General features: G+C 44.0%; 1 pseudogene; it reads left to right on the top strand.

Annotated features, from left to right (window-relative positions):
• Positions 1-3,906: 3,906 nt before the first annotated feature.
• On the top strand, positions 3,907-4,026 carry LOC122393287 (annotated as a pseudogene).
• Positions 4,027-9,120: the final 5,094 nt, after the last annotated feature.

Genomic DNA, 9,120 nt, shown 5'->3' on the forward strand with positions numbered 1-9,120 from the left:
CGTTGTAAAATCGAGTAAACCTTGCCATCTCACATTGTGTGTGTGATGCAAATAAATGTGATAATGATGATAGGGTATAATCACTTTTGCGTCTTTCAGCCTTGCACCATTTTCTTTTTGGTAATTGATGTGTCTTTTTACAGTAACTTTTTAAAGTATGTGCTGCCTGCTGCTAAAAAAAAACAGTTTTTGTGAACTCTTCATGCAGCAGCTTTAATTAGTATACTCTGAAGAACTTGACAACAACCCTACTGAACAACTACCCTACTCTGCACAACTTATAGATCAAGGATGCGCGACGTGCCTTTGAGGGGTCTCAGCTCGATCGGATTGATAGAGCGCGTGCTCAAAAAGTGCAAATTCGCGTCAAAACTTTACATATATAAACTGGCGTGCGAAATCGGGCGAAAACGGCTAATTTTGGCCGACACGGGTCCAGTCCCCATGCAATATCTTGGTGACCAGGAGTCCGACCGGCACGGGGAAAACAGCATGGTGTAGATAATTGAGCGGGCTGTCGAATGGTGTTATATGATACTGAACGAGGCCGGTGTAAATATATTATCAAGACCGAGGTCCTTACTGGATTTTTGAACGAGGCCGAAGGCCGAGTTCAAAAATCAGTAAGGACTGAGGTCTTGAAAATTTATCACCGGCCGAGTTTGGTATGTATTTACTGTATGCCAACGATAAATTTATGTTCTGGACCGAAGCTCTTAGCTGACTTAGGAACGAGACCATCCCAAAATGTTGGCTAAGTGCAAACTGGTAATGCATTTTTGACCGTGGTCAATTTGCTTACACCAGTTATTAGCATATGCCTAAGCATGCCTTTAGCATTAGCGCGAGCGTGCGGTAATACTAGGTCGTTCAATAAGTAAGGTAAAATCGCATTTATTTCAGTCCACCTTTGGTGTAACGACATGAAACTTGCAACATATGTTAATTGAAATATTGTCTTCAAAATGGCTATAAGCATTTGGTAGCAGGTCCCATCGGTCAACCACCCCAGCCTTCAGAACTCGCACCTACTTCCAATTACCGTTCAGGCGCACGTGCTTATCTCAGCACTCCACCAAACACTGAAAACCCGCTCGGAAAACTCCTTATTGATGTTTTTTACCATGTCTTTTTATTTTCTTGATTGCCTCATCCGTAAAAAGTTATTCCCGGAAACAGAACGTCTTCCGGCGATCCGAACAGATTCAAGCTGGACGGCGCCAGATCAGGGCTATACTCCAGCATTCCTGTACTGAAAGAGCAAAGCCACCCCCGCACTGATGCCTAGTCGGGCATCCTTCTGTTGTTGAGTGAACTCTTTTGGTATCCATCTCAGGCAGACCTTGAAAATATTTAACGTATCTGATGATGCCTGTAGCTGATTCGACAGAACACTTCACTCCGTAAATGAAGTCAGTCAAGCGAATGCTTTGGGTCTCCATCATCACCTCGCTGATTTCACGGATGGTGCCAGATCCAGAGGGTCCTGCAAGCATAGGTCTGCCTGCCGTAGAATTTTGTCTCTTACACTGCCGTATCCAGGGGTAGCCAGTAACAGTTGGTAGCATTAGGCCAAATGGGCGCTCAAAAACTACTACCCCATAAGGTTTCCATGTTAAATCGACCTTTTTCAAGCGAGCCTCACACGGAAGCTAAAAGATAAAGTGCCGATATTATTGTGGGGAAAGGTAGGCTCAAGCCTACTCTACAACCTTTTTATCTAGCGTTTTTCGATGCGGAGGCCATAACAGGTCCAAAAAGCATTGGGCGCTGCCCGAGGTACCAAAAGCCCCTCCGTGAGAGCGGAAGTTCCTGCGCATGCGCACATTGCCTCAACCCTGTACTGGCGTACATGAGTGATCCTGCTCACGGACTCGGTCAGCCAATCAGCGTCCCAGATTACATTGATAGATGTCGCTAGCATCACGTAATTCCTGCTTGCGAACACATTTTAAGAATGAAACAGGTGCGCCATTTCCGCCTTCCATTGATTTCTTCCATCTTAGTATCAACTATGCGCTTTTCAACTAACTTTAGACTCAAGTTTTAAACTATGGTCAGTATGTTATTTCTGGTACATATAATTTAAAAATAACTGTTTTATGGATTTGGCTTTACCCGTCAGAATCGAATACTCTATTTTTTCCATATACAAAAAATATATCACATACTCTGTAACTTGTCGAGGTAAAATGGGCGCTTTCCGCGTCGTTGGTGTACCCGTTGTTCTATATACCCTGGCCGTATCACTACCCACTTCCCACCACTAAGCATTGTTAATGGTCATGTGGCGTCATCAGGGTACAATTTGCTGCCGACGCCGGTTTCGAGATGAACTCGAGGCTCACCTGACAAAAAGGCACTTCCCAAACGGAGCGGTGCTGCATCAATGTTTTCATACCGACCGTGTTCGAACAATTTTTCAAACTCCTAAAAACAGTTGGATACGTTGTGTAGCAAATTGTTCATAGATTCAGATGACATATTTTATTTTGTTTAACTTGTTAAGGTTAATGAGCTATAGCACATTTTACCTTACTTATTGAACGACCTAGTATAAAATACCACACGGGGCCGGGAAATGATTTCTTGAGGACAGATCACAGAGGTCGTTGATATTCCGCCCGAGGCCGTAGGCCGAGGGTTTGCCGAGGGTGGAAAATCAAACAACGACCGAGGTCCCCAAGAAATCATTTCCCGGCCTAAGTGTGGTGTTTGTTTTAACGTATGGTGTAAACGATGCAAAAATGAGCCTTTCAAAACCATACTTCCCATCTTTCTTAGAATTTGACGGAATCCCAGGCAGGAAGACCAATCATTCGGCACGAAGAACCTGCGTCAAGCGTGCCCTGGACGCTGGATTTCCCAGGGAGTACGTAGCGCAATTGACAGGTCACAAAAGCGTAACCAGCCTAGAAAACTACGCTGAGGCCGACGTGCCTGTACAAAAGGCCATGTGCAGTGTGCACAAGTGTAATGCTTGGCGAGCCATTTAGGATCGCATCTGGCACCTATGCCACCCAGGGTATATAGAACAACGGGTACACCAACGACGCGGAAAGCGCCCATTTTACCTGGATAAGTTACATGTAAGGTGATATATTTTTTGAATATAGAATAAATAGCGTATTCCATTCTGACGAGTAAAGCCAAATTCATAAAGCAGTTATTTTTAAATTATATGAACCAGAAATAACATACTAACCATAGTTTAAAACTTAGAATAGTTAGTTGAAAAGCCTATAGTTGATACTAAGATGGAAGGAATCTGTGGAAGGCGGAAATGGCGCAGCTGTTTCATTCTTAAAATGTGTTCGCAAGCAGGATTTACGTGATGCTAGCGACATCTATTAATGTAACCGGGGACGCTCATTGGCTGATCGACTCCTTGAGCAGTATCGCTAACTTACGCTAGTACAGGGTTGAGGCAATGTGCGCATGCGCAGGAACTAGTGCCCTCATGGAGGGGCTTTTGGTACCTCGGGCAGCGCCCAATGCTTTTTGGGCCTGTTATGGCCTCCGCATCGAAAAACGCTAGATAAAAAGGTTGTAGGGGAAGCTTTAGGCTACCTTTCCCCACAATAATATTGGCAATTTATCTTTTAGCTTACGTGTGGGGCTCGCTTGAAAAAGGTCGATTTAACATGCAAACCCTATGGGGTAGTAGTTTTTGAGCGCCCATTTGGCCTAATGTTACCAACTGTTACTGGCTACCCCTGATGCCACCAGCTCCATATTCCCTCATATTCCCAAGTAGGTTCGGTTTCGGTATTTCTCCATGGGTAATTGGTTTGGCATCGGTATCACGATGTTCCGTAATTGACATCACTAGTACAGAAGCTGTTGAATTTCGGTGCCCGGGTCGAAAACGTGACCATATATGTGCCGTGCTCTGCGAACTGAACTATCGCTTCTCGGCCTTTTGGCTAAGATCAAAGTGTAGTATCTGTGGGGCATTCCCCCGGTATTTGCACATGATCGCGGCTCATTGGTCGGGATAGACATGCTTTTGGTTGGCTACCTTTCTTTTACAAGCACGCCGCTAAAACATGATCTATTACGAACTGAACTGGTTAGACGCGCGAAACCGTACCATACCACCGACTGTGCCTGCCCTTAACCACTCAGCGACCACAAGAGGGAGACATGAGAGTGTACTCAAGAGTATCGGTAGTGTCACGGATCGACACCACCAGACACGAGCCAAACCGCAGAAAGTCCTACCACGGATACGAAAAGAGCTCGGTGGCCGCCTATTATGCTACGGTGGGGTTGGACTTGGAGTAGGTATGACCGACTACCATTCGACACGAGCGCGCGTGGGTTCAGGTCTCGGCTGAGGCGCCACCTGCTGCGGGTGCAGCACGGCGATGTGTAAGCATGGGCTATCGTTGCTGGCATGCTGATGTGTCTAATACATCAACAGGCAGTCGGAGACAGTCGCCACCGCTCGCGAATACCATGGGCGTAGTTCAGGGTTCTGCCCTCGGGCCATTGCTGTTCTCGGTGTTCGCGAACGACTTATCTCTTCACGCGGCTGACGCCAAGGTCCTACAATACGCTGACGACACCCAGGTGCTTGTCTCGGGCAGGAAAAGCCATTAACCACTGCTGATATCAAACATGGAAAACTCATTAAAGGTAGACTGCCACCTTTTTTCCACAAAACGGTTTTCACTAGAGCTGAGCCACCTATGTCCCAGACTGAAGTCGGTTTTCCGAAATTCGAACCCGTTTGCGAGAAATCGGAGACCAAAGTTCAGTTTGATGCCATTTTTTTAGTCCAAGAAAACCGACATCTCTACTGTTTATCGATAACTTTGAAACATGAATTTTCTTATCTTTTGGTAAATATATGTCAAAACTTTGATTGTTTCGAGATCAGAGAAGAATTTTGGAGAGTCAAAATAAAAGTTAAACTTATATATTTAGTAGTTCATTTTTTCCAAAAAAGTGTGGGAAATGGGGTTTAACATGGGCCAGACCCATTCCAAATGAGCCATGATTTTTAAATGTTTTCCGAACTTAAATGCAAAATAAATTAAACATGGCCAATTTCTTATGAAATCATATATTAGTAAATCATAAAATACCTTACTTTTTCAAATAAAATGTAATAATCTTATGACCTTGAAGTCTAGTGATGTGTAAACATTGTCGCTAGACATTAACCGATTGGTAATTGTATGATAATCGACAATTTTTTTCGCGATTCACGTGATGATACTTTGTCAGGTGAATTCTAAAATTTTGTTTTGTCCAGGGAATAAATCATAGGCCGATCTGAGAAAACTTTTTGAAGGTGGCAGTCTTCCTTTAAAGGAAATAGTTCACATTTTAACATGGGTTTTGAACTGGAATAGCAGTTCCGTAGCTTGGGCTGAGACGAGCATAAATCAGGAGCTTTTACAGCCCAACGATCACCCTAGGCAAAGATATTCTATTTCTCGTCCCGAAAAATGTGTCTTGCGTTGAGGATGTGTGCCTTGCATATATTCGCATCCAGTATGAAACGAGCATGGGTCCCGAAAATTCTTCAGAAACTAGAGAAATTATCTACGAGAACTCTAGAGAAATTCGCTCCAGTGAGGCGCTCCAGTAACAAAAGCACGAGCAGATCGCCCAAATGCCGGTGGCCGCGATAATTTCTCTAGTTCTGAAGAATTTTCGGGACCCATGCTCTTTTCATACTGGATCGCGGTGCCTTACAGAAACTGAAAAGTTCTTCCTATATCAAAAATATAGAAAATAATCTTTTGCTGTAAAAAGGTTTTATTTTCTTTGCTGATCATTTTGAACATAAAAATCACAAATCCATTGCAAAAAAAATAATTTCGTGAAAGTGAACTATTTCCTTTAACTTCACTGGATATGTGGTTCTGCGCGAATGCCATGAAGGTCAACGCGAACAAATCTCAGCTTATTGCTTTCGAAACTCGTCAAAATTTGCGCAACCTTCCAAACTTAGAAGTCACCTTCCGTGACACTAGCCTCGTTCCTTGTGACGAGGTAAGTAAAAACCCTGGGCGTAATTTTTGACAGGGCACTGTCATGGGACGGCCACGTGGGTGCCGTCAGCCGTCGATGCATCGGGAGGGACTCTGATCGGCCTTTCACCACATATACGCCATCGGCCATGTGGTACCCCGAGGTGTCACCTCACTTCTTGCAACATCCTTGGTTGTCTCGCACGTCCGCTACTGTTTATCGGTTTATGGCAACGGCAAAAAAAAAAGAACACAGCTAGAATTCAGAAAGAATTTAACTTTGCTGCTAAGGTGATTTTCGGTGGGAAAAAATTGATCATGTCACGGATCTGCGGGAGAGGCTGGGATGGCTTGAAGTTCAGAAGCTTGCTGATTACAGCGCGCTTTGATTGGCCTAGAGCGTGCTCGAGAGGGCCGAGGGGCGAGCCCAGCTCGCTGGCAGCGGCCTTCTACCTCAACTCGGATGTCCGACAGCGCTCGACCAGGCCGGACGGGCGACTCAACGTGCCAGTCCAGAACCGAAAGCTTATCCAGCTACCGGCTGAGCTGTCCTCCGCGCACGGACAGCACTTTCGGCGTCCTCTGAGGAGGCGGATGAGAGCATGGATGCTGCTCCTAACTGATGTGACTGTGTGTGCGTGTGTGTGCGCGTGTGTATGTTCGTGCTTTTACCACTTTTACGGCTGATGTATTGCACATCATGACACGGAACCTGAAAAGCCACTACTTTTGTGGAGTGTTTTTAATGGAAATGTAAATAACAGTATAAATATGGCATCACTGGTTACAAACCGGGATGCAAAATTCAAAAAAAAAAATCACTGGTTACAAATACAACACACGTTCCCTTGCCCCTTCCACGTGTCACTTCTATTTCTTTGACGTATGACAAATGAAAAACCATGCATAAGATATGCGTGCCGGTCCCCCGTAGCTCAGTCGGTAGGAATAGCGTTGGACTCGGCCGTCCCGGTTAAACAGTCTGGGTTCGAAGTGCGACGGGCGCTTGACGTTTATGAGCCTCCTGACAGGCAGGTATGGTTGCGGTTAGTGGCAAGCCGTAGCCATAGACGGAAGTCAGTGAGGGGTCCGGCCGTGCGCGGCTATGTGCGCACGTTTAACTTTGGACTCCAAATTCTGCCATTAAGCCGGAATTGCGCGATCGGACGGTAGAGGATAGGGTCAAGTGTCAACGCAACAAGTTTCGCTTAGCGAGGGCTTTTTCCTTGTGAATCCTTCCATTGAGATATGACTTGAGTGTCATGATTAAAAAGCTTTTCCTCAGGACTATATGTAATTAATGTTTATGTTTTTTCAAGAGGATAAGTACAAATATTACATTTATTCAGATATTTCGGTACTCGTTGTGGTACCTTCATCGGTGAAATGGCGCACAAAGTTTCGGTTCGTAGTTCGACAATCACATACAATACAAAACACGCGACAACGTCATCTAAAAACCTACACTTTAAATATGCCTGAGAAGGCCTAATTACCAAAACCTAATTTAGCACCAAGCATATTACAGGCAATCTACCAGCTGTTGGTGACTTCTTTTTTTTATAATAAAACTACAACTGTTGGGGACAACTTGTAATGTAAGGTTCACAATGGGCGTAATTGTAGGACAAAACATACGAAAAAACGATATGAGAAAAGGTGGCGGCCGCTGGGTAAATACTAGAGGTTCTATAAGCTACGAACAAACCCATTTAAATCAGAATGACTAAACGAGGTGACGTCACACTAACGGTCGCTCCATGTTGAAGATAGGGCCTTGCACAAGGCCCATTTTGAAGGGAACGAATTTCTTCAACACCAAGAGGCCGCGGGGGTTGCAACCTAGATAGATAGTGGTTTCTGAACCTCGCCGCAAACTTGGCTATCTCAACTCAAACCCCATGTTAAAGGGAGATAATGACCTTTTTCCACAAAATCTGAGTTAGGACCATTTTCTGACAAAACACAACAAGTTATAATGTAAATTAAAACCATTTTGCTCAATTCGGTACCTTGCCGCAAATATCTCAACTTGAAGTCACGTTAGCGTGAGCGCTGAAAATGACCGTTGAATAAGTACTTACATCACTTTTTGGTACTTGCATGTAATTTTGTAAAATGAGCGTATTCCTTACATTTGATCTTCATCACATCTAGTTAGTTAATGGTCGTCTATAGTGCCTTCAAAAGATATTCATGGTTTGGGGGTGGTTTATGTCTAAATTTACGCAACTATTTTTCCTGTTCATCATCTGACGCCATATGCTGCTATTTTAGTAGCAACGACTCAATTTTGAATTGGTCCCGCCGACTGCACAATAAAAGAAGATAGATACAACACTTTTGCGGCATCACTGAAAAACTTATGCAGTACTGTTATCGAAATTCTCATAACACCGTTCGACAAACCTGAAGTCTTTTTGAAATAAATATGCTTGTATTTTTCGCTTCAGGCTCTGACGCCAAAATAATGAATTTCGTAGTCGCAATCGCAAGATTTGGCTGCGTTTCTGGCGCATGCCGTTCATTTGTGGCGCAAAATAATACTTGGAAACAAAATTTGGCATGTAGGTGCACATAGACCACTTCTCTGACATATGTTCCGGTTTTTTCGATAGACTCAAAATTTTGGATTTTATAATGATTTTCCCAAAAAAGTCAATTTTTTTAAAAAATTTAGGCCAAAATCCAAAATTTTCAAAAAACCGAGATAGCCATTTGATAAACAAAGTAAAATTACGTATAACCTTCTTTGTTACGTCTTGACTCCTTTAAAAATGAAGATGTTAGCGGCGTTTGAACTTTTGCCGTTTTTGAGGCGAAAATGGCGAACATGACGTCACTAAAACGTCAATTCCTCAAAAATTTTCCGACGGATTTCGCTCAAATTTTCAGGGAACGTGTCAAATTGATGTAAGAAAAGGTACTGAAAGTTTGGCGGCGCTGCGTGCCGCCGTTTTTGAGATATCGCAAAAATTCGCGAGGGGGGTAAAATTTACCCCCCCCCCAGCCCCGCGCGGGTTTACATAGACCCGCAGCATACATAGTATCGTCGTCTTCAAACCGCTAGCTTATAGAACCTCTAGTATTTACCCAGCGGCCGCCACCTTTTCTCATATCGTTTTTTCGTATA

Source organism: Amphibalanus amphitrite, unplaced genomic scaffold (assembly GCF_019059575.1).
Source record: "Amphibalanus amphitrite isolate SeventyFive unplaced genomic scaffold, NRLGWU_Aamphi_draft 000527F_arrow, whole genome shotgun sequence".
NCBI classification, from domain to species: Eukaryota; Metazoa; Arthropoda; class Thecostraca; order Balanomorpha; family Balanidae; genus Amphibalanus; species Amphibalanus amphitrite.